This window comes from Microtus pennsylvanicus, chromosome 13, assembly GCF_037038515.1.
Source record: "Microtus pennsylvanicus isolate mMicPen1 chromosome 13, mMicPen1.hap1, whole genome shotgun sequence".
Taxonomy (NCBI): Eukaryota; Metazoa; Chordata; class Mammalia; order Rodentia; family Cricetidae; genus Microtus; species Microtus pennsylvanicus.
Window position 1 is genome coordinate 77,935,601 of NC_134591.1, and position 25,879 is coordinate 77,961,479.

A 25,879-nucleotide genomic window follows, 5' to 3' on the forward strand; every position below is an offset into this window, starting at 1 on the left:
AAAAAAGAAAAAAAAGAAAAAGAAAAAAAAAAAAGAAAGGAAAAAAAAGAAAATGGAAGAGCGAGCCGGAGCAAACACTCCCGCCCCTAAGCCCGCCTTCCGCCTCCCATTGGCCCGTTCTCCGCTTGCGTCACACCAAGACGCACCAGTGGCGAGGCGCGATACTGCGAGGTGGGCCGGGCCCGGGCGCGGAGTGGGCGGCGGGTCGGCGCAGCAGCCCCGCGGCTCCGCCACCATCGCGGAGGTGCCGCTGCTCCCACAGACGCTCGCGAGCCGCCCCCCGCGCTCCGCAGCCTCTCGCCACGCCGGGCCTCGGTCCCCGCCTCCTTCCCCGCGCCTCGTCCCCTCACGCGCTCCCCACCTTGTCTCCGCCTCATTTTCTCTCCTAGTTAAGGGGAAAAGGAAAAAAAAAGCCACCCTCCTCCTGTGGGAGCCCCTCGCCCTCTGGGGGGGAAAAACAACACAAAACCAGACATGGTCCTGGGCTTCTGCTGCTGAAGGCTTGGCCCACCCGAGGAGGTCGAGATCCCGGCAGGGAAGCCCGCAGCCCCCCCCCCCCCACGGCGTCGCGTCCCTCGGGCCGGCCCCCTCGGCCCGCGCCCGCCGCCCTCGCTCCGCCGCCGGCCCCCGCGGCCTCCCTCCCCGTCCCAGCACTTTCCCCGGAGCCGGGCCGCCACCCCTCTCATTGATGGTGTAGCGCCTGAGGGGAAGGTAAGTGTCCCAAGTTGTCTGCGCCGTGCCGCGGGCTGCCTCCCGCCGCCCCTCGTTCCCGGGTCGGGGTGCTCCGGGAGGGCCGGGGCGGAAAGCAAAGGCTGTGGGAGTGGAGGCGAGAGGTCGGGGAACCGCGGGCCGGAGGCTGGCCTCAGTGCTGTGCGGGCCAGGTGACTGTCCTCCGTGCCTGCCTCCTGACCCCTGCTCTCTCGGGGCTCCTCAGGCACGCTCTCCTGCTACTCTGAGGTTAAACTAGTCCTTGCCGAGCCGCTCGCTCTGCTGTGGGAGGGAAGGACTTGAAGCTGAGCATTTCTGGGATGTTTGCGAATGTGGGGGTCTTGGAACGGACTCATTAAAGTCTAATTTCACGTTAGGAGGACGGTTTCCTCCTTTGTGTTATCAAAGTCTCCACTCCTCGGCTCTGTGATTCCAAAATTATGGAATCACATCTCACTTGCAGCAGCGTAGAATTCATTCTGTCATGATTTAAGTTCAGCTGTCTGAAAGAGGGTGCCTTCTTTTTTCTTTATTATTATTATTTTTTAAGATTATAGGAAGAAGATAATTCTTAGTACAGTGGGGTGAATGTGTGTTGTGTTGAAGGAAGTACTGCAGGTTTTCTTTGAAACTGCTTGAGAAGTTGTTGAAAGGAGATAAAATGATTCATTGTTGAATTGTCATTATCCTCTGTCTCTTTTCCAAGGTTTGCTTACAATTTTTTTTTTTTGGATTACAGACTTCAAACGTTGATTTAAGCAGAATGTGCCCTTGAGAAACGGGGTGTTGTAAATGTTTCAGTATGTGCTGCTATTTTAAGGTGGATCTGAGAAAGTAGTTTTGTATGAATCTTGAAATAGCCTTCTCCAAAGCAATTTTTAAAACAAAACAAAACAAACAAACAAAAGATTAACTAGTGAGGGTAAACTTGGTGGATTACAAAACAGACATTTAGTGTAACTCAAACGAATACATCCTAGGTTTAGGTTTCAAACAGCTTTTATAATTGCTTTCCATTTAAAGAGGGCTTTTTGTCTGGTGTACACTGGTGTCTTTAGTCTCAGTCTGATGGGGGAGGGGAGAGAGGATGGATCTATACAATAATAAAATCATCTTTGGCTAGCTATTTCCTTCCATGGATTTGCTTGCTGAGTTAATTCCACTCTAATTTACAAACCATTTTGGGTTTTGATGGCCTAGCCTGGGTGGAAGCTGGCTTCCAGTTTTCTCTGTTGTGGAGATCGAAGGGAAAAGAGGCAGAGGCAGACACACACACACAGACACACACACAGACACACACAGACATACACACACCACCACACCACACACACACAATCAGGCTGAGGGCTCATTGTTCTTCCATACACACATCCATTCTCTCTCCCATATTTGGGACTAGGTTTGCACAGACAAACACAGCTTTTTGGGGGAGAGAGGAGAGAAGATGGGGGAAGGGGAGGTCTTTTCCTTTTCAGCTTTATTTTACCCATCTCATGTCTGGCCTTTTTTTCCCTCCAACCTTTGCACGGCGGATGAGTACATGGGAAACTAAAGGACACTCTGGGACATGTTCAGAAGACCTCTGTCTCCCTTTGCTCCCTTTGCAGCCCTGCTTTCTGCTGCTGACTTTTTATTTATTTTTGTCTGTGTAAAGATAAACTCTTGTTTTGGCTTTACATTCTCTGTTTTCACATCCCTCTTTACCTTTGACTCTGTTAGGGACAGACATTTGTTCTCTTGATTTTTATTTTCCTGAATGTGAGCATGGTCTTTCTAAGTAGAAATACGTTGTCTCAGTTAAAATGAATAAGATTGTATTTGAGGTTAACATTTGACAATATTTTGTGTGTGTATGTGTGCATGTGTGTGTGTGTGTGTGTGTGCAAGAGAAAGTGATTGATGGTCCTTGACTTATCAATGTAGTTTTTGTTTTTAATAGTGTTTTTAAGAAAAGGTCTGGTTTTTCTGGTTGGGGGTTAGGGTAGAGACCCTTTTGAACGCTGGACAGGGCTGAGTCCACCTGGCTGAATCTCGCTCTGGAGGTTAGTGTGACTCCATGTGGGTTGCAGAATAGCACCTTCTACTGGTTAATTGCTTTGACGATCCAGTGAAGAGGATGGGGGAGGGGATTAACGGCTGAGGCTTAATGATTTTCTTTTAAACACAGCGGCTGTGCCTTTCTGCAAATGCCACTTCCCCGGGCTGCTAATACAGATGCCCTTTGACAGGCGCTCTTGCATCGCAGCCTTATTATGTTATTGGCTGTGTCTTGACATTAATTTGTTCTGTTATCAGGAGTATTTTCACATTGTGACTTCCAAGGACTCCTTTGAATTGATGTTCTTTCTTTTTATGAGAAATGTAGTTTGTCCTAAGCTAGTAAACAACATAGGGGTTTATCTGCATTCCAAGTGTTGTAAACAGTACTCACCAGCGGCCCTTTAAGAACATTTTAGTGTCATTAAAAAGATAAACTTACATTACAGAAAGTCAAATTCTAGCATTAGAGATTTTCCTCTGGGATTTAAACACCCACTCTGTGTGACAAGAGAGGTTGGGGAGAAGTTGGGGTGGGGGAATCTCAGTAAAATCAGCAATTTTGTGTAGGTAATGATGCTGTATTATAATGTATCAGTATTATAATAAAAAGCCTGATAGAATGATGTGTGGATTTGATTTTTTATAAGCTGGAGGCTAGCAAGAATTTGAATGTGCATACAAATTAACACAACAGATGATAGATTCCTCCTGAGTCTTCTGAACTAATGTACAGTTTCATTAGTAATCTGCTTGATAAGTGCCTCACATGTCGGTTGTTTAATGCAGTGACCAGAGAGCTTTGTAGCTGTAACTAGTTATTCTTTTTCTTTTTCTTTTTTTTTTCCTTTTTTTTTCTTCCGGTTTTTCGAGACAGGGATTCTCTGTGTAGTTTTGGAGCCTGTCCTGGAACTAGCTTTGTAGAGCAGGCTGGCCTCGAACTCATGGAGATCCGCCTGCTTCTGCCTCCTGAGTGCTGGGATTGAAGGCATGGGCAGACTGGCTATTAAGACTTGTCTTTGCTGATTTACTTCAGTTCCAAAGCTTGAAGCTTAAGTCTCCAGTTACAGTGCAGTGTGAACAGTTGAGTGTCGTGTTTGTTTAGTGTGGATATGACCAGGTGATTTCAGTTCAGTCTAGGCTTGTTTTAGTGTAACTAGAAACCAGTTTGCACTAAGAAGGTTACCTAAATCAAGAAATGAAATATTCCAGTACTTTTTTTAACTTACTGTTCAGTAAACCAAGGTTTTTTTTTAAATGAGAGTATTCACTACCAAGTTGTGCAGTAATATACATAATATTGAACTGATACTGAAGCAGTGTCAGGTGCTGGAGGCACAGGAATAGTGAATATGATCTGCACACTAAGACCCTGTGTGTGGTGAACAGTATTATGGATATCCTGAACATCTACTACTTTAAAGTTGGTTTTGAATTTTTTACATCTTGTTCAAATCTCAGTAATCAGTAAGACATTTAAGTAGTAAAATAAGTTGTATGTACTGAATTCCTTTGGGAATTGTATGCTTTCCTGCTAACTGCTTTTGGCAGCTACTTTTACAATTGATTTAAAGGTTAAGATAGCAGGAAATTCATATTTTTAACTGAATCATTAGTGTAACCTAGCTGTGAACTTCATCCCTCCTCACAAATATACACGAGGGAGCGGGGAGGACACTACACTGTTGTACACAGAGGGAAGGGATGGGGGAGGAGGATATTATATTGTTTTCTGTAAGTTGATTGATAATGTTGTACTCTAGACTCTAGTTGGTCATAGGCTTTTTTTTTTAAAGATATATTATGTATACAACTTTCTGCCTCCATGTATACCCACACGCCAGAAGAGGGCGCCAGATCTCATTACAGAAGGTTTGGAGCCACCATGTGGTTGCTGGGAATTGAACTCAGGACCTCTGGAAGAGCAGACAGTGCTCTTAACCACTGAGCCATCTCTCCAGCCCCCAGGTCATAGGCTTTTTAGTCACCAGAAATTTGTCTTGAATCATATGAGTAATTATTAATTATCGGCACTCTGATAGTTATTCCACAGTTGATGCTTTGCATAGCCTATTTAAGTGTGGTTTTTGGCAAGCATGTTAGCTTGTGCTTAGCTTCTCGTCTAACACGGTTCTTGTGTTTTTAAAGTGAGAAGTGTGCATTTAGACATTCGTTGTATTATTACTGAGATTGCTTTTGCCATTTCAATGAACATCTGACTACAAATAGCTCAAGTGTGCTTAAATATTTACCAGCTTGGAGTTTGATTTTTAAAATTAATCAATTATATATATATATATACATATATATGTATATATATGTTTGGGGCAGGGTTTGGCTATGTGGTACACCTTGGGCTCAGACTCCTGGCAAGCCTGCTTTAATGTCCTAAGTGCTGAGATGGTAGTTTTATGCTTCCATGTTGGCCTGGAACTGTGATTTATATAAATAATTTGTTGGTGTGCCAAGTAATTAAGATATAATTCATGTCCTCATATTAGGTAACTAGGTCAGATAAAACTGCCAACATAAGTTCTTTAAAAAAAATTTTATTTTGGGGTAAAGAGATGGCTTAGTGGTTAAGAGATCTGCATGCTTTTCCACAGGACCCAGATTCAATTTCCTGCTTCCACATGGACTTGCTACCATTTACAACTCCAGCCCTAGGGGATCTGACGCCCTCTTCTGACCCTCTTAGAACACTGCAGACATGCAGACATACAAGTAGGCAAAATACCCAAACACATTAAAAAGGTTAAACGTTTTTATTTATTTTTTTTATTTTATTTTTTTTTTTTTTTGGTTTTTCGAGACAGGGTTTCTCTGTGGTTTTGGAGCCTGTCCTGGAACTAGCTCTTGTAGACCAGGCTGGTTTCGAACTCACAGAGATCCGCCTGCCTCTGCCTCCCGAGTGCTGGGATTAAAGGCGTGCGCCACCACCGCCCGGCCAGGTTAAACGTTTTTAAAAACATTATTTTATTCAGGCTTGGCACCTGTCTTTATGGAGGCAGAGGCAGATCTCTGTGAGCCTGATCTATGTAGTGAGTTCCATCCAGGGCAGCAGCCGTGGCTACATAGTGAGAATTTTTCTCGAAAAAAAATTATTTTACTTATAAAACCTGGTGTGTGGGGAGGTGGGGGCACTCTATACATGTAACTCAGTCACTTCTTTTTTTTTTTTTTTTTTTTTTTTTTTTTTGGTTTTTCGAGATAGGGTTTCTCTGTGGTTTTGGAGCCTGTCCTGGAACTAGCTCTTGTAGACCAGGCTGGTCTCGAACTCACAAAGATCCGCCTCCTCTGCCTCCCGAGTGCTGGGATTAAAGGCGTGCGCCACCACCGCCCGGCTCAGTCACTTTCTGTCATGGATGTCCTGGGAATCTAACTCCGTCAGGCTTACTGGACAAGCTTCCTTACCAGATGAGCCATCCTGATGCTCCATAAAAGCTTCTTTTATGTGTGCAAGTAAAATGACCTGTTTGAGCCAGTATAAAAAGATTTTTTTTTGGGTTCAGGATCTCCTGAAGCCCAGGCTAGTCTCAAACTCAGTGTGTAACCCAGGGTGCCTATAAGCTTGTGTACTTTTTGGTTTTACCTCTGGGATTACAGGAACACATTACCATGCCCAGCTTTAGATTTTGTTGTTGTTGTTGTTGTTTTTTTTTTTTTCTTCATTCGTTTTGATTTTTCAAGATAGGGTGTCTCTGTGTAACCTTGGCTGTCCTGAAACTTGCTGTGTAGACCAGGCTGGTCTCAAACTTAGACCTGCCTGGTTTTTTTTTTTTTTTTTTTTTGAGGCAGGGTTTCTCTGTGTAGCCTTGGCTATCCTGGTACTCCTGCTGTGGAGTAGGCTGGGCTCGAACTCAGAGATCTGCTGCCTGCGCTTCCAGAGTGCTGGGATTAAATGCCTGCACCACCACCAGCTGACTTTGAATTGTTTTTATTTTGGTAAAATTTGCTAATATATTAGCAACCATAAGTAATATATTCACTTTAAAAATTTTTCTTTATATGGTTATATTACAAAATGCTATTTCTAATTCATAGAACACTTGTTTGAGGAATCAGTGTAGACTGTCTTGAAGTTGAAGACAGGGTTGTATCCTAATTTTAAACTAGTTATTATGTGATGTTTGAGGTCTTTGGTTAGGGATGTTGGGATTGCTAGGAACATAAAACGTTCAAAGTCATTTCAAATACTGGGGAAAGGTGGAACAGAAATTTATGCTTTTAAAAGGTCAGCCCTCCCAGAAGAACAGAAGCCTAGGTTTAGCAGTGCCTCTCAGTGTTGGAATCCTGTCAGGGGTGTGAAGCCTCTCAGCTTTAGCAACCTAGTATGTTTTTGTCTCTTGAGCAGAGTTTGTTGAGCCCTACCCTCAAAGTGGGACTGTGACTAGCAATAAGGTCGCTGCTCTGTTGGGAGCAGTGTTTGCACTGTTGGCTTGCACTGAGAGAGAGCTGTGAACGAGTGTGGCCATGCAGCATCTCTAGACAGTCTTAGCTACTGAGAGCCCCTTCTGGAAAAACTCGATGCTAACACACATTCACCAGAGCATGTGTGAGCACATTTCTTGGTACCTCTACATGACCCTCAGTCTCCCAGAGGACTGATTCCTTACATCTTTCTTGTGTCAGGAGTGCTCAGTATGTGTGTGCGCGTGCGAGTGTGAGTGTCTGTGTATACACAGACACACAGTTCAGAGGGAGTGTGAATAGCAGGAATGCAGGCTTGTGTCTGCTTGTATAAACTGCTTTGGGCAACTTGGGAAACCTCCCTTTGTGGCAGAAGCTGGCAGTGGGGGAATGTATCCACCCTAGAGCAGTTCTGATTAATGAGTAATGGGGGCAGGGCTCTGCCTGTAGGCCTAGATATGTTTCATGCATGAAAACATCATTTAGGTGTATTTTAACTGGTGCTCCTTAATTCATTGTTGAGTGATGCTGGTGATGGAACTCAGGCCTTGCTTGTGTTTAGGCATGTGCTCCACTTCTGAGCCATGCCTTCAGCTCCTGGATACTCCTTAAGCCCGGACTCGGTGTCCCTGAGCTGCCTTACTCTTCTCTCTTTTTGTTGTATGGCAAACAGAAGGATTGAAGTCATATATTGACCTGTCATCCTATTCTCTCTGGCAGAGCCCTAAGGTTATGCAGTAGAGGTCCAACTTTGAGTTTTTAGTGAAGGAAGTCTTCTTGCTCAGAGCACTGGACATTCAGGGCTGGCCTCCCACTCCTCTGCCTTTAACTTGGCTGTTTAATCTCTGCTTTCTTTGTGTGTTTATGCTGTGTTTCCACTTCCACTAAGAACTCTCTTTGTAATTAAAAATTCCCAAGAGACATCTGATAGGCGGTTAGTTATTGCTAGTGTTGGCTAGGGCTTAGGGTCAGGCTGCCTCATAAGTTGTTCTCAGCCCTCCAGATGGGCTATACTTAGACTAGATCCTCACCTCTGACTGTCAGCTCATGTGCAGGGACATAGGGAGTGAAAGGCTTTCTGAGCCCTTTGGTCTAGGGAGAGGGATTTCTTTGGTTTTTGTTAGGGCTGTTGAATTTTTCCTGTCTTCATTTCTACTGACATATAGTATGGTTGTTGCTGACTTTTCTAACTTACTCTGTTTAATAGTTATTTTGCTTTAAAAAATTACATAGTCATAACTAATCACACATAATCTCTTTATTAGGTGTGATCATTTTGTTGGCTTTGTCTTACTTTCTCTTTGTTTTCTGTAAATGTTCACCTGTGTGCCTGTCTCCCTACCTGTTTTTCTAAGCCAGTGTTTCCCAAACTGGACTAATGGCATACCAATAAACTGCAAGCTTGTATAGGTTAGGTTGGTCTCAGAACTCACCCTCTTGCTTCATCCTCTTGAGTATGGGGCTCCCCTGTACTTTCAGAATGCTTCTGACTTTACTGTGTACTAATATTCTGCAGGACATATTCTGACATATATATGTAAAATTTAATATCCTGTCTTGGCCTGAGATGGGCTCTTTTTCTCCTTAGCAAAAGAAATAAGTTGTTTTAGTGGGTAAAGGTGCTTGCAAGACCACAGCTCAGCCAGGCGGTGGTCCAGCACTTGAGGCAGAAGCAGGTGGAACTTTTTTGAGTTCGAGGCCAGCCTGGTCTATAGAGTGAGTTCTAGAATAGCCAGGGCTACACAGAGTAAGCTTGGTTTGAAAAAGAATACAGGAAAAAAAAAAGACCACCCAGAACTCATATGCTAGAAGGAGAGAACAGATCTCTGAAAGTTCTCTGATGTCTACACATACTTTATGACGTATCTCCCCAATAAGAAATAATATATACCCCTGTCTCAATATATGTATATATATATTTATAGACAGGACTTCTTTGTGTAGCCTGGCTGTCCTGAAACTCGCTTTGCAGACCAGGCTGACCTCAAACTCTGCCTCCCAAATGCTGGAATTAATGGCATGAATCACCACACCTGAGTAGAAATAAAATTTTAAAAAAATCTTAAGAAATATGGAGGCCATGATTATTACTACTTAGTGCTTTGTTGGTCTCTACTGTTTTTCTTCAAGTAGCTTATATTCTGGTATGTCCATACTGAAAAAAAGGTCCTGCTTTTTCTATCAGATCTACATGTTGTTCTGTGGTCGTATTTGGGCACAGTAATTGTTACCTTTATTTCATTTCTCAGTTCAATCAGTCAAATCAGTAGTTAGTTTTCATTTTTTGGGGGGAGGGGTTCTGTAGTTTTTGGTGCCTGTCCTGGAACTAGCTCTTGTAGACCAGGCTGGCCTCGAACTCACAGAGATCCGCCTGCCTCTGCTTCCCGAGTACTGGGATTAAAAGGCGTACGCCACCACCACCTGGCTTAGTTTTCTTTTACCTCACTACAGAGTTTTTTTTTTTTTAAAAGATTTATTTATGGGCTGGAGAGATGGCTTAGAGGTTAAGAGCACTGACTGCTCTTCCAGAGGTCATGAGTTCAATTCCCAGCAACCACATGGTGGCTCACAGCCATCTATAATGAGATCTGGTGCCCTCTTCTGGCCTGCAAGCAAGCATACATAGAAGGAATGTTGTATACATAATAAATAATCAAAAAAAAAAAAAAAAGAAATGGACACCCAAATGGCCCATGCCTTTAAAAAAAGATGTGTTTATTATGTATACAGTGTTCTGCCTGCATGTATGCCTGTTCGACAGAAGAGGGTACCCAGATCTTATGACGGATGGTTGTGAGCAGCCTTGTGGTTGCTGGAACTCAGGACCTCTGGAAGAGCAAATGGTATACTTAAGTTCTCCAGCTCCATCTAATGCAGAGTTTAATCATTTCAGTTTATAGACACTGGCAAGAATCTTTCAACAAATAAAATTCTTGACTTTGCCATTGATTAGGTTAAGCCTATGTAGTAATATGTAGAAAGGAAGACAACCTTTTAGGAATTAATGGTTTTATTGGCCATTGGTATACCCTAACTGTGAGTATACAAGATATTTTAGGGACAGACTAGCATAGAGCTGTGTTGCTGTATACAGAGTACCTCAAAACACGGTACAGCATAGGAAGCGTCTTTTACCTAGTGCTTGAGAGTGGCTTAACTGAGCTATTCTTGTGCAAGGATTTTTCCTGAGGTTAGCTAGGACTGGAGGATCTGCTTCCAGTATGTCTCCTTACATAGATGTGAGCAGGGAACCGCCAGTGCTGGCCACATGAACTCCTCCAGTGTTATTCAAATGACCTCATGACATAGTATTTGATTTTGAGCTTGGGAGAACAGGCCCACTTCTCTCCTTTTGTGATGTCATCTTAGAAGTCAGATATCACCTCCCTCCCCTCTCCCCCATACGTATCTCTTTGAGACATGGTCTCACTGTGTAGCCCTGACTGGCCTGCAACTTGCTATGTAGACCAGGCTGGCCTTCAGCTTACAGAGATCCACTTGCCTCTGCCTCTTGAGCACCAGGATTACAGGTGTATTCCACTGTGTCTGGCAAATACCATCTCTTCTGCCATATTGTACTAGTTGGAATCAAGTTATTAAGTAGAGCCAACACTCAAGGGATGAAGGGCCAGCTTTTGGAAAGAGCATCATCGAAACATTTGTGAGGGACTGGGAAGATGGTCTCATCAGCTGCTCTTCCAGGAGTTCTGTTTCCAAACCCACATGGTCGCTAACAACTGTCTTTAGCTCCACTTCCAGAGAATTTGATGTTCTGTTCTGGCCTCTGTGGGCATTGCATGCACATGATATACAGACATAAATGCAAGAAAGACACACATAAATAAAAATAACCCCCAAAAAAGTTTTTTAAAATTGTGAATTTATTTTTAAATTACCATAGTAATTCAAAGGAAGTGGCACGGCAGGTTAGGAAGTCTTCATTCCCCTGATTACTGCAAGGCACTGCCTTATATTGATAAGAAGTAGCACTGCTGGTTCTCAGGATAGTAATAGACTAAAGTTGCTCACTAGGCATATTTTTCTCTGTCCTTGTCCTTTTTATTATTTTAAAGCTTATTATTTCTCTTTTTAAGATTTATTTATTTATTTTTATTATGTATACAACAATCTGCTTCCATGTATGCCTGCGTGCCAGAAGAGGGCGTCAGATCTCATTTCAGATGGTTGTGAGCCACCATGTGGTTGCTGGGAATTGAACTTAGGACCTCTTGAAGAGCAGCCTGTGCTCTTAATCACTGAGCCATCTCTCCAGCCCCTGTCCTTGCCTTTTTGAATCATCATTTATTTTCTACTTTATTCCTGGGTTTTGCCTTTGTATGTCTGTGGGATGTGTGTGTGTTTGCATGTGTTGTGGGCTTGTGTACATTTGGTGTGCGTGTGGTGGAGGCTGTAGGTACCTCCCTCAATTGTTCTCTACTTTATTTCTAAGACATAGCCTCTCGCTGCATTCTGCACTAGCTGGTTTAGCTAGGCTAGCTCTTCCAAGCTTTTTACATGAGTGTTGGAGGGGTCAAGATGCTTTTGCTGTGCAAGCAGAGAACTAAATCCTGTTGTTCTTTGTCCTCCACATGCACATACAAACTGCCAAAATCCTCTCTTCTTGTTTTATACACAGACACAGTCAGTCTCTCTGTCTCTCTCTGTCTTTTTCTCTCTCAAGCAAAACAATCAATAATGAAAATCCCTGCTGAAGACATGTTGCCTGAAGTTGTTTTGGTTTGCTCATTCTGCTTCTTAGTACCCATTTTTTTCCTTTCTCACTTTTTGAGACAGGGTTTCTGTGTGTAGCCCTTGGCTGTCTTGGAACTCTCACTCTGTAGACCAGGCTGGCCTCGATCTCAGAGATCCACCTGCTTCTGCCTCCCAAATGCTGGGATTAAAGGTGCATATCCCATGCTGGGCTCCTAAGTACCTGTTCTTAGGTTCTTTAACCTTCTTATTAAATTTGTCACTTTATATTTTACATTCATTTTTTTTTTTTTTTTTTTTGGTTTTTCGAGACAGGGTTTCTCTGTGGCTTTGGAGCCTGTCCTGGAACTCGCTCTGTAGACCAAGCTGGTCTCGAACTCACAGAGATCCGCCTGCCTCTGCCTCCCGAGTGCTGGGATTAAAGGCGTGCGCCACCATCGCCCGGCTTTACATTCATTTTTATTTTATATTAATATTTTGTATTTTAGCTCAGTGTAGTAGTATATGCATTGGAATCCTAGCATGTGTTAGACAAAGCAGGAGGATTAATGCCAGTTTGAGACCAGCCTGGTCTATATAATAAGTTCTGGGCCTGCCAAAGCCACTATAGTAGCAAGATCCCACGTCAAAAAAAACAAGCAGACCAAAACCAGGAGCAAAATATTTTATTTTGGTGTTAAGTGTTTCCCTGTAGATTGTAAACTGTTGAAGGCAGAGTTTTCTGAATTGTGTCAGTCTGCAGACTCCTTCCTATGTGAGGTTAGATGTATTCTAGAGTTGTTTTAATCAAAGGTGCCATCAGTTATATATACATTGTTCGTATTCTAAGAATGGGGAAATGCAGTTAATTGAGCGACATTAGACCTGTCTCTAATCTAGGGTGTGCACATACAGAGCTCGGTGTGCCTTATCATCGTGCAATACGGCCATCCGTTTGGCTGCCTTCCTTCCTCAGCTCTATTATTTCCTTGAAAACATATTTGAGGACAGATCTTAAAGCAAATTATTTTCTTGTAAAGGAATATTGTTTTTGTTTTTGTTTTTTTATAGACAGTATTTTGCCTAATGATGTAGTGTGAACAACCTTAGTCACAGTCCATAGCACAGGAAAAACATGCTGCCGTGGATCTGTAGTCAGTACAGCTAAGCCATGTTCTAATTTCTCTTGAGTAGGTATGACCATTTTCAATTTTGGTTTGTAATATGTATAGGATTCAAAAATATTATCCTGTTTCATCATTTTCACCAAAAATGTGTTAGCTTTATTTAACAATATTTTTCCTAATTGTGCAGTGGTGGCACACGCCTTTAAGCTCAGCACTCAGGAGGCAGGGTCAGCTTGGTCTACAGAGTGAGTTCCAGGATATCTAGGAGGACACAGAGAAACCCTGTCTCGAAAAACAAACAAACAAACAAAAAAAAAAGAAAGAAGAAAAGAAAACACATATACACTATGTCTCTTCTCTCCTAAATTAAAACAAAGAAAAAGCCAGCAAGGCCTAGATCAGAGTGCTTGCCGAGCAAGCATGAGGACCTTCTTTGGATCCCCAGCATCCACATGTGAAGCAGGTTGTGGCAGTACACACCTGTAATTCCACTACTGGGAAGATTGATGGAAACAGGAGGGTGTTTCCTGGCCAGCCAGTCTAGCAGAATCCCAGAGCTCCAGGTTGAGTGAGAGACCCTGTCTCAAAAATAAGACAAATGAATTGGAGAGAGAGCTTATCAGTTCAGGCCTTGTGCTGCTCTGCTGTGATGAGGACCCGAGTTTAGTTCCTAGCACTCATCCAGTGACTCACAGCTGCTTGTCACTTCAGCTCTGATGACCTTCTCTGGATCTCACGGGCACCTGCATACACATGGCATTCATTCATACAGACACACAAATAAATAAAAGTTATACATATTAAAAGCAGTAAGATGTGTGTTTGAGGACGACACCCAACTCTTGAATTTCCATGTATATGTGTACATACAATAAAGACTCCAACAACAAAGACCTCATTCTAGTAACCCCAAATGTACTGATATAGAGCTGTGTGTTAAACTGGAAAGGGTTTATTTGTTCAAGCTGAAGGCTTGGGCAAAGCAAAGGCTTTCCCTTTTCCCTTTTCTTTTTTTTTTTTAAAGATTTATTTATTTATTATGTATACAACATTCTGCCCCCACGCCAGAGGAGGGTGTCAGATCTCAGTACAGATGGTTGTGAGCCACCATGTGGTTGCTGGGAATTGAACTCAGGATCTCTGGAAGAACAGCCAGTGCTCTTATCCTCTGAGCCATCTCTCCAGCCCCCTTTCCTTTTCTTTTTAGATGGGGTTTCACTATGTAGACTAGGCTTACCTTGAACTCATACATAGAACTGCTGCCTGCCTCTGCCACCTGAATACTGGGTTTAGTTATGTGCTACCATACTTGTCTTTTTAGCACGTATGTATGCATGCATGTATGTGTGTATGTATGTATGTATTTTGGTTTTTTGATACAGAGTATCTCTATATATCCCCTGACTGTCCTGGAATTCACTCTGTAGACCAGGCTGGCCTCAAACTAACAGATCTGCCTGCTTTTGCCTCCCTGAGTGCTGGAATTAAAGGCGTGTGCCACCACTGCTCGACCCATACTTGGCTTTTAAATTTTTATTTTATTTTAAATTTTTTTCTGTGAGCTATCCAAACCTAATTTTTTTGGTAGATTTATTAATTATATGTATATAGGTGTTTTTTTGTTTGTTTATTTTTTGATTTTTTGAGACAGGGTTTCTCCGTAGCTTTTTGGTTCCTGTCCTGGAACTAGCTCTTGTAGACCAGGCTGGCCTCGAACTCACAGAGATCCACCTGCCTCTGCCTCCCGAGTGCTGGGTTAAAGGCGTGCGCCACCACCACCCGGCTATAGGTGTTTTTCTACATGTATGTATATGTACCACATCTGTGCCTGGTGCCTGCAGAAGTCAGAAGAGGGCATTTGATTCCCTGGAACTGGAGTTACAGACAGTTTTGAGCCATTTGATGTAGGTGCTGGGAAGGGAACTTGGGTTCTCTGCAAGAGCAGCCAAGCCATCTTTCCAGCCCTGTGAGAAAGTCAAGGTCTTTATGGATCCCTTAAGTAGTTTTGCCATGCATAAACAACTTCAGGGACACATCTGCTTAGAATATATATGCTGTAAGTTTTCTTTCCTCTTTTTTCCCTTCCGAGACAGGGTTTCTTTGTGTAGCCCTGGCTGTCCCGGAAATTTCACTCTGTGGACCAGGCTGGCCTTTCTGCTTGTCTCTGCCTCCCAAGTGCTGGGATTAAGGGCATTCACCACTACTGTCTGGCTGTGCTATAAATTTCCTGATAACAAATGACTTTTCTTATAGCTTCACATAACTTTAGTTTCGCAAGACCAAGACGCAATATACTTTTCATAGACCTCTATCCCAGCATGCAAATGCAAATGAACTTTGTACAGTTATAGGGTTGTCAGATATTTTGCTTTTTACATTTGTTTGTAAAATTTCAACTTTGATCCAAGGTTCTGAATGTGCAATGATGTTCTAATTTCTGAAGACATTTTTTTTTAATTTAAGACGGTTTTATTTTGTAGTCCAAGCTGACCTGGAACTTGTTAGGTAGTTCAGATTGGTACTCCTGTTTCTATCTTTCTTTGACTCTAAGACCTTAAAAACCATATATTAAGGACGGGGGGAAAAGGCTTAGTCTTTAAGAGCACTTATGCTCTTCAGAGGACCTGAATTTGGTGGGTTCCCTGCACCCACATTGGAAGACTCACAACTGATGTAACTCCAGCTACGGGGAAACCTGAGCCCTCTTCTGGATTTTGTGTGTATGTGAGTGTGCGTGTGTGTGTGTGTGTGTGTGTGCATGCGTGAAGACTGTATTCTCCGGGCACCTGCACTCATGCATCTGTACACACTCACACACACAAAATTAAAAATAATTCTAGTACCATATGCTAGGACACACCTTTAATCCCAGTTCTTGGGAAGCAGAGGCAGACCGATCTATGTGAGTTTGAGGCCGTCCTGATCTGTAGACAAAGTGAGTTCCAGAACAGCCAGGGCCATATAGGACCACATCTCAAAAAACATAAACAAACAAACAAAAAATCATTAAATAAAAAAAATCTTGAAAAAACTTTTGAATTAAGAAACTGATCATTAACTGGTCGAGATAGTATAAATCTTTAATCTCAGAATTTGGGAGGTGGAGTCAGGTGGATCTCTGTGAACTCAAGGCCAGCCTGGTTTACATGGCACGTTCTAAGCAAGCCATAGTTACACAGTAAGACAGATCTCTTTCAAAAAAGAAATTGGGGCCTGGTGGTTAAAAGAACTAACTGTATTTCCAGAAGTCCAAGGTTCAGTTCCCAGCACCCATATGGTGGCTCACAATTATCTGTAACTCTAGTACCAGGGAATTTGATACCGCCTTCTTGCGTTCATGGGCATGAGGCACAGATATGTTGCACAGATATACATACAGGCAAAAACACTTATACACATAAAACCTGAAATTTAGAAAGTTAAAAATAAGAAATTGATCATAGTGATTGCCTTTGCAGGCAGTATGCATAGGGATGGGAACAGAGAGGGAGGGGCCTAACCTTTCATACTTAGGACTTATTTGTCATGTGTAACTGTGAGCTAATTAAATACATCATAATAACCTGTCCTTTAATTTTTTTCTCTTAGATTTTTGCTCTTCGCTTTTTGTATATTTAGTGATATAATGAATTTTAATTTAATGTGTGAAATGGTACCTACAAAATAACAGACACAAATTGTGTCCTTTACAGTTGTTCCCTTGATGAATTTTCTCAGTAACAGGAAAGACAAGATTTATATATAACTGAATGTAATAAAATCATCTTGAGGTGGTGATGCTGTGGTTTAGGGAAGAGTGATCTCTGCTGCAGGAATCAGGGAGGTTTTGGTGGAGGAGGAGGAGGTGGTTAACCTGTGCTCTGAAGGATTGCCAGTGTTTGGACGTGTGGTAAGTAGCTAAGAGGATTTCAGACGGGACATTGCATGGAGCAAAGGCACAGAGGCCAGCACTTCAGGATGTGCTGAGTGCTTTGGCTGCTTCTGTGATGAGGATTATCAAATTGTGTTTTGATTTTTTTTTTCCCGTCTCCTTAAATTTTTTAAAAATGTTCTGTAGTAGATTCAGGCAAGCATAGTTCTTTCAGCCAAGATAATTTATATTTGAAGCTGTGGCTGGTAGCTGTTCAAACCAAATTGAAAGCATTTCGGAAAAGAATTGCTTGTGTTGATTTCTCAAAGGGAGTATAAACTGGTCTGGCTAGGACTTAGAGCACCAGAAGAAGTTGGAGTCATATAATTTCATTCAAATAAAGTGCGTATCACTTTATTTAATAACTTCACATATTCAAATTCTGTATAAATTATAGTTATAAAATATGTATTCATTATAATCATATTGATGTAATTAAAAATAGGTGTGTTTATTCCAGCAAAACTGTTTCAGATGGTTTTTGTGCATATTTAAACATACTAGTTTTGATTTTGCCTTTTGTTTAGTGTATTTTGTTTAGGTTGGTGTTTTGTGTTTTGTTTGGTTCTTGGTATGGAAGACAATGCCTGATGAATATTAGGCAAGGACTTTACCAGTGGTGCTACATTCCTAGCCCTGTTTACTATTTCAAGCATGTATTTTCCAATTCAGTTCTTATAATTACACTTTTCTACTTCAGGTAGGTTTTGATTTTTAAACAACTTCATTGGTGTTTGTATACATTGTTTTTCCTGTTGATGGATATAGGAAATGCTTTTGATTTTTTTTTTTCCTTTTACTGTCCTCTGATCAGTATCATTCCATACTTCTACAGATTTATAGGAACAGTTTCCAGATAAATTTCTTGAATTTGCTGTGGGATAATTCTCTTGTACACTGTAAAGATTTGTTTCTCATATTAGTTTAATAAAATTAATTTTATTAAACTAATTAAATTAGCCAGTATCCAGGCAGGAAGTATGGGCAGGACAAGCAGACTAGGAGAATTCTGGGAAGAGGAAAGGCAGAGAGTCAGTAACCAGCCAGCCACAGAGGAAGCATGCCTCATCGAGAAAAGGTACCAAATCACGTGGCTAAACATAGATAAGAATTATGGTTAATTTAAGTTGTAAGAGCTAGTTAGTAACAAACCTGAGCAATAGACCAAACAGTTCATAATTAATATAAGCTTCTGTATGTTTATTTGGGACTGAGTGGCTGCGGGACTAGGTGGAACAAAAACTTCTGTCTGTATAAATTAATAGGTGCGCATTTTTGTTTCAGATACTGCTAATAAGATGGGCAAGGTGGTATGTTCCTATAACCCTGGCATCTAAAAGACAGAGGCAGAGAGTTATTGCTAATTTGAGGTCAGCCTGGTCTACATAGTGAGTTCCAGACCAGGCAGGGCTGCATAGAGCCCCTGTCTTTTTGTTGTTGTTGTGTTGTTTGTTTTTTGAGGCAGAGTCTCCCTATGTAGCCCTGGCTATCCTGGAACTCACTTTGTAGACCGGACTGGCCTCAAACTCAGAGATCTGCCTACCTCTGCCACCTCTGAGTGCTGGGATTAAAGGTGTGCCCCACTGCCCGACTTGTTTTTTTGTTTTTGTTTTTGATAAGATTTATTTTTTTAGGGAAGGAGAGATGGCTCAGTGGTTGAAAGCATTGGCTGCTCTTCCAGAAGACCCAGGTTCAATTCCCAGCACGTATATGGTATCTCACAACTGTCTGTGACTCCAGATCAGGGGCTTCTGACACCCTCACACAGACATACAAGTAGCCAAAACACCAATGAGCATAAAATAAAAACAAATGATACTAATTTTATTACATATAATATATATATATATATATTATTGTTGGTATCATTTGGAGTCCTGCCCTCCAGCTGCTCTCCCCTGCTAGTGACCTTTACTTGGCCTTCTGATTTGTGCTACTGAAAGCTGTGTCCAGCTCTGCTTCCTGAGCACATGGTGCCTTGTCCTTGATTAAGGATCAGGAGATGAGGTTTTCACCTGCTGACCCACCTGACTTCCCTGGATATAGAAGCCTCCGTGGTACTATTCAATAAAGGGCTTCTTTGCCAGTGACTTGTAGTATGTGTCTCTGTCTGCGCCGTCTCTGTGTGTTTCAGTCTCCAGCCCCTTGCCCGAGGCTCACGAATGGTCTTGTAGTGCAGGTGCTGCGATACAGGAGTAGTACCATACTGTCACGTAGTACAGGCGGGCGCTACATATTATATATATAAAGATTAATTTTTCATGTGCATGAGTGTTTTGCCTACTTTTATGTATGTACATCACATACATACCTGGCCCTGGCTGGGCTTAAAGATGTGTACCAACACTCCTTTGCTATATGCAGTATCTTATCTTAATTTATATTCCTTTGACCATGAGTGAAGTTGGTGATCTTTTTATACATAAGAATTTAAAGAAGCCGGGCGGTGGTGGCGCACGCCTTTAATCCCAGCACTCGGGAGGCAGAGGCAGGAGGATCTCTGTGAGTTCGAGGCCAGCCTGGTCTACAAGAGCTAGTTCCAGGACAGGCTCCAAAACCACAGAGAAACCCTGTCTCGAAAAACAAAACAAAACAAAAAAAAAAAGAATTTAAAGACAAGCACTTCCCCAATGGGGCTAAATCCCTAACTTAGTAATAGAAGAGGTTTAATAGAGCACTTATTTGTGAGTACCATTTATCTATCTCAGTGGTTCTCACCCTTCCTAATGCTGTGACTCTAATACAGTTCCTCATGTTGTGGTGAACCCCAACCATCAAGCTGTTTTCTTTGTCACTGTTAGGAATAGTAATGTAAATACCTGATATGTAGGATATCTGCTATTAAGAACTGCTGATATATTTGTTTGGTTATTTATTTACATGGGGTGGGTGTTCTCATGTAGCCCAGACTGACCTTGGACTTAGTATAGCCAAACTTGGTCCTGACTTATGATTTTACTGCCTCCACTTTCCAGTTGCTGAGGGTACAGGCATAAGCCATCATTCTTGGTTACTTTTTAATTTTATTAAAAACACTGAAGAAATAGTAGGGCTGTGACTCAGTGGGAGACATGTACTTAACATGTACAAGGTTCTAGGCCAATCCTCAACAACAAAAATAAGTAAGTAAATAAATTATCTCCAACACCAAAAATCAGTAATTAGATAAAAGTAATGCTGAATGACCACTGTCTTCCATGGGCTTCTGGCTTTGAACATTTGGTCCTTAATTGATGACACTGTTTTGGGTAAAAGAAGGTCATAGGGTGGGCCTTTTATTTGTAGTTCTACCTACTTCTTGCCTGTTCTCTTTACTTCCTGATCCCTTGAGATGCAAGCAACCGTCTGTGTACTCCTATCACCTGGACCCAAACTGTGAGCCTAATTACACCCTCCCTTGAGTTGCTTCTTGTTCGGTTTCTGTGGCAAAGCCATGAGAAGCTTAACCAGTACAGCAGCCGTTGCTTGATCAGACTACACATAACCATACACCACGCCTTCTCTTTCCAAACTCATCAGCGTGACAGCCCCAGATGGGAACCTTTTCTGGTTTTCTGGTCTGAGGCTTTCTTGTCGGAGAGGGTAGCCAGCCTGGCTAGGTTCTGAAATGGAGTTACGTGTGACAACTGCTTTGGAATCTTAGAGGTGCTGTGGTACTGGATAGGGAGTGGGTGGGGAGTGATTTCTTTGAAATAATTTATAGTTGAAACTGATTTTCAACTGCTAGAGGTGATAGAAACTCTTGGACTTTTCTGAAAGTAAAGAAGGCAGCTGAGATGAAAAGATTTTTTTAAAAATAGGGTAAGTGTTTAACATTAGTTTTTTTTTTTTTAAAGCGAAGTGATCAAGGCCCTCATTACTCTGGCCTTTTTATTCATTTATATTAAATCTTGAGATGTCTTTGTTCCTAGTAAAGTGTGTGTTTCTTGTGGGCTGACTGAACTGCCCCACTCCATCAGCAGCTGTCTGGCCCATGTGTGTTTCCACTGTGAGCCGCACAGATACTGTGTACAAAGAAGTTTGTAAGTAATTTGGTTTTTGGAATCAATTGTTTCTGTCCTCTAGCATTGGCTCACATCTCATGGAGTCCTCTAGCAGCTCTTGTCAATTGCTCAGTGGCCCTGTATAAGCGAGGGGCTCTTCTTACTGTGTCTGGACTCTGATCGTTATTGTGAGTTCAGGCGGTGGTGGCACACACTTTAATTCCTGCTCTGGGGAGGCAGAAGCAGGCAGATCTCTGTGAGTTCGGGGCCAGCCTGGTCTACACTGTGAATACCAAGACAGCCAGAGCTACGCAGTAAGACCCTTTTTTCTCTGGGAAAAAAAAAGATCTTTGAAGACTCTTGTTAGAAGTGGTTTTCTAAAAAAAAGGAAGAAGAAATGGTTTTCTGTTGGATGATGGTTGCACACACCTTTAATCCCAGCACTCAGGCAGAGATAGGTGGATCTGTGCTGTGAGCTTGAGGCCACCATGGTCTACAGATTGAGTTCCAGGACAGCTTGGACTACACAGAGAAACCTGTCTTGAAAAACAAATCAAAAAAAAAAAAAAAGGGAAAAAAAGGATGGTTTTCTTTTGACTTTGATAAAACCAAGCATCTAATCCCCTTTCCTTTTTTTTTTTTGTTTAAGCCTAAATATTCAGTTGCCAATTCTTTTTACTAGTAAAATATTCTTCAGTTATGTGACTTGACATTTTCTGTATTTGTGTGCGTTTCCGTTTGGATTATTATCTTATATGTGTACATGTGGGGACCTGTGCATGTGTGTGTGTGTTTGTGAGTTTATGTGGGAGTGTGTACATGTGCATGTAGGAGTTTGGGTATGTGTGTTCCTCTGCACATAGAGGCAGAGGTCTGCTTCAGTCCTTAATTGTGTTTTATTTTATTATTTCTAAATTTTATTTTATGTGTGTGTGTCTTGTCTGCTTTATATTTGTATATCATGTGTATGCCTAGTGCCCTAGATGCCATAAGACCCCTGGAGCGAAGTTATAGATGGCTGTGAGCCACTATGTGGGTTCTGGGAATTTACCCTAGGTCCTCTGGAAGAACAGCCAGTATTTTTAGCCACTGAGCCTTTGCTCCAGCCCCTATTTTATTTTATTTTGAAGCAGAGTTTATTAAGAGAATCTATCTATCTATCTATCTATCTATCTATCTATCTATCTATCTATCTATCTATCTATCTATCTATCTATCGTGTGTTTTGAGACAGATCATACAACTCAGGCTGGCCTTAAATTTTCTGTATAGCTGGGGTTAACCTTCAGCATCTGATTCTCCACCTCTTTAGTACTGGGATTACAAATGTGTGCCTTGGAAGCCATTATTGATTGGTTGATTGTCCTTTATTGACATCCATGTCTTAAGGCTTTTTCCTATCAAAATCCTTTGCCTTTGAGTTGTGGTTTTGGTTAAATTTCCTCCCTTCCTCCATCCCTTCCTCCATCCCTTCTTCCCTCCCTCCCTCCCTCTTTCCTACCTAGCTAGCTAAATGTTTTACTTGTTCTTTTTTTGCATTTGAAATATTCGTCAGTGACATCCTTGGTCGGTCTGAGATTCTTACTCCTTAACCATTGCACGACTACCACCAAATATATTATTACCTGGTTTCCATTCTTGATCAGTTTTGCAGAGGCCTATTCGTTTGTCTAGGTTTGTGTTGTCATCAACATTAATTAGGCTAATATGGTTCTCAGCACAAAGTGTCTCTACCAACTTGATGCACTGGCTCATAAGTGGATGCAAACACACAAAGATGGGTTTGGTGCTTTTCTAAAGCTTTGGAAGCTTTGTCATTGAGGATGAGAGTGTCCTTAGCACTTCTAAAAGAGTGTTAACATCCATTAGACCTCCAGCAGCAATGTCTTCTGGGTTACATGTGAAACCACGTCTTGGATGAACTCAGGGGGTGGGGTCAGGAAAAGGGTATGATTTTACTTATATCCTCCCCTCCTTAGCTCTTCATAGGGAGATTGAAGATGATTCTGACTGACACTTAGGTCATTGGCATGATTACATAGATTAACTCTCATGTGCAATTGAGTTGCTTCAGCATAATATTTAACTGAATTTGTATATATCTCTGTTTGCACTTGGAGGCTGTTCACTGGCTCTTCCAGAAAACAAAAACAGTTGGCCAAAATAAAAACAAATTTCTATGTAATATGGTAATATGCCCATTTGATGTGCTGTTGATTAGAGATGGGGGGAAAAATCACTTTTTGTTTGTTTGTTTTTTTCTTTAAATATTTATTTATTATGTATACAATATTCTGTCTGTGTGTATGCCCACAGGCCAGAAGAGGGCACCAGACCCCATTACAGATGGTTGTGAGCCACCATGTGGTTGCTGGGAATTGAACTCAGGACCTTTGGAGGAGCAGGCAATGCTCTTAACCTCTGAGCCATCTCTCCAGCCCCCTTGTTTTGTTTTTTGAGACAGTTTCTCTCTGTTAACTGCTGTGACTGTCCTGGAATCTGCTTTGTAGACCAGGCTGGCCTCGAACGCACAGAGCGCCAGTCTCTGCCTCCTGAGTGCTGGGATTAAGGTGAGTGCACTGCCTTCTGGCAAAAATCACTGCTTTAAATTTTTTTTAGAAATTTTTCTGTGTATGGGTGTTTGCATATATGTCATTATGTGCATGCTGCGCTTGTGGAGGGCAGTGGGACTCAAACCCCGTCCTCTGCAGGAGCAGCAAGTGCTCGTAACCCCTGAGCCATCTTTCCAGCCCCACATTACTTTAACAAAACAAAACACTCTATTTATATAGTCGCGTGTGTCATTGAAGGTTTACTGTCCTGAAACATGGTAGCCCCTATGGTTTACAAAAAGAACCTTGATAGGCTGCCTGGTAGGCCACTTGACTCACTTCTACTCACTTCTACCTGGGCAGGGCTTGGTGTATGTTTATGTGCTCTGCGTGTTCAGCTGCTGCATGAGGACAGTATTATGTAAATGGAAGCAGGAAAAAATAGCAATGGAGGGGCTGGGGAGATACTCAGTGACTTCCCTTGTTGCTCTTTAGTACATTTTTGAGACAGGATCTCGCTGTACTTGGAGCTCACTGATTCGGCTAGACTAGTGTCAGCAAGCCCAAGGGTCTTCTGGTCTCCATTTGGTCATGCTGGCATTACAGATGTGTGCCTGGTACCTGGAGATCCAAAAATCATGCTTGTGTGATCTGATCCTTCTTCCCAGACTTAATTAAAAATATTATATTTTAATTTTTATTTCTCACATAAAGGTGCTAGGAACTGAACCTAGGTCCTCTGCAAGAACAGTGTGAGCTTTTCACTTTCCAGCCATCTCTCCAGCTTCCTTGTTTTCTGTTATTGTGTGTGAGCATTTATGTTAGGATGCACATATGGAGGCTAGAGGGCAACTTTGTTGAGTTGATTCTCTCCTTCCACTCTTGTGTGAGTTTTGGGGATCAAACTCAATTTGCCAGACTTGCTTGCATGGAAAGTTCCTTTACCTTCTGGGCCCCCTCACTGGCCCCTCCTGAGACTTTTTTTGACCAGAGATATCAAAAGAGATAGGGTGGAGGGCAATGCTTTATATATTTATATTTGCTGCATAGTTAAGGATGACCTTGAACTTTTGCTTTCATCTGAGTGCTAGGATTAAATATTTATACCCTACCACACACTCAGTTTATGTGGTGCTGGGGATTGGATCTAGGGCTTCCTTCATACTTAGATAACTACTTTATTCCAACTGAGCTACATACAGTTTAGCTCTTATTGAGCCAGCGTTTCAAATACTCCAGGCTGACTTTTTTTTTTTTTTTTGGTTTTTCGAGACAGGGTTTCCCTGTAGCTTTGGAGCCTGTCCTGGAACTAGCTCTGTAGACCAGGCTGGTCTCGAACTCACAGAGATCCGCCTGCCTCTGCCTCCCGAGTGCTGGGATTAAAGGCGTGCGCCACCATCGCCCGGCTATCCAGGCTGACTTTTAAGTACTGATCCTTTTGGCTTTATACCTCACTCTGGGATTATAGATTCCCATCAGTGGCTGGCTTTACTAAAAGGTCCCTTATTCCCAGCACGTATATGGCTCTGGGTTCAATTCCCATTACTGGCAGAGGAAAAAAGTGTCTTAGAAGCATAATAAAACTTTACCTGTTTCTTCCAATAAATTCATTCATTCATTCATTCATTCATTTATTTATTTATTTATTTATTTATGTTTGAGACAGGGTTTCTCTGTGTAGCCCTGGCTGTCCTGGAACTAGCTCTTGTAGACCAGGTTGGCCTTGAACTCACAGTGATCCACCTGCCTCTGCCTCCCAAGTGCTGGGATTAAAGCCTTGTGCCACCACCGCCTGGCTAAATTCAGTTATGTTTTAGTTGAAGAACTCTAAATGTATTGCTTGTGGAGAAATATGGTGGGAGATGGTATCAATAGAGTGACCTGTTGCCTCAGTCAGAACCATAAAATATAGAGAAAGCTAGAGTTAGCTTGTAGCTGAAAGATTTCAGGTTTGGGTTTCAGTGGGGACACTGAGGTAGATTGTTATTTGGATAAGAAATTTATTAAAGATTCATACCATAGATCTTTAAATGGCAACATTGTGGGGGCCTACATGATGGTGAGGACCCTTTCTCATACCTTTTAAAGGAAGGGGGAGGGACGGCTTTACCATAGGTTTGGTGGGCAGTCCATGGTGAACACTCTTGGTCCAGCTGTCTCTGAGAGTCTCTTCGCCTGGGGCCTATATGTAAACTTATCTATAAGGGTGGGGAGAGCAAGAATGTGGAAAGACAATGGACACTGAAGCCCCCACCCTTTTTTTTCTTTCCTGGGAGTCAAGATTAATTTGTAATTCAAGTACCTAGTAGGTCCTTAAATTTTTATTTGAATTTTCTACTGCTTTGAACTGCCCTGAGTTAGGGAGGAGAGTTGTCTGTTCAATTGCCTGTTCTCAGGAGGCATTCATGTAAGTTTTCATTTTGTTTTGGATATTTGGGTTAGTTTGTCCTCCTCCTGATTTGA

The 25,879-nt window shown here is 42.1% G+C and overlaps 1 protein-coding gene across 1 annotated transcript in view; it reads left to right on the forward strand.

Moving 5' to 3' along the window:
• Positions 1-574: 574 nt before the first annotated feature.
• The window catches only part of Rere (arginine-glutamic acid dipeptide repeats), a 366,134-nt gene continuing 340,829 nt past the window's right edge, over positions 575-25,879 (forward strand). Inside the window, exon 1 of the mRNA XM_075945074.1 lies at positions 575-711. The gene's annotated coding sequence lies outside the window, so the exon portion shown is untranslated. The remainder of the gene's footprint in view (positions 712-25,879) is intronic.